This window comes from Colobus angolensis, unplaced genomic scaffold (genome assembly GCF_000951035.1).
Source record: "Colobus angolensis palliatus isolate OR3802 unplaced genomic scaffold, Cang.pa_1.0 Scaffold148, whole genome shotgun sequence".
NCBI classification, from domain to species: Eukaryota; Metazoa; Chordata; class Mammalia; order Primates; family Cercopithecidae; genus Colobus; species Colobus angolensis.
This window is the reverse complement of record NW_012114577.1, coordinates 32,282-32,585: the sequence shown is the minus strand read 5'-3', so window position 1 is coordinate 32,585 and position 304 is coordinate 32,282.

The window sequence follows — 304 nt, the reverse complement described above, 5'->3', positions numbered from 1 at the left end:
CTCCAAATTCCATCCAAGCAGTCAAATCTTAAAGATCTGAAATGATCTCCTTTGACTCCATGTCTCACAACCAGGTCATGCTGATGCAAGAAATGGGTTCCCATGGTCTTGGACAGCTCCACCCCTATGGCTTTGCTGGGTAAAGTCCCCCTCCTGGTTGCTTTCACAGTTTGGCATTGAGTGTCTGCAGCTTTTCCAGGTACATGGTGCAAGCTATCAGTGGATCTACCATTCTGGGGTCTGGAGGATGGTGGCCCTCTTCTCACAGCTCCACTAGGCAGTGCCCCAGTGGGGACTCTGTCTG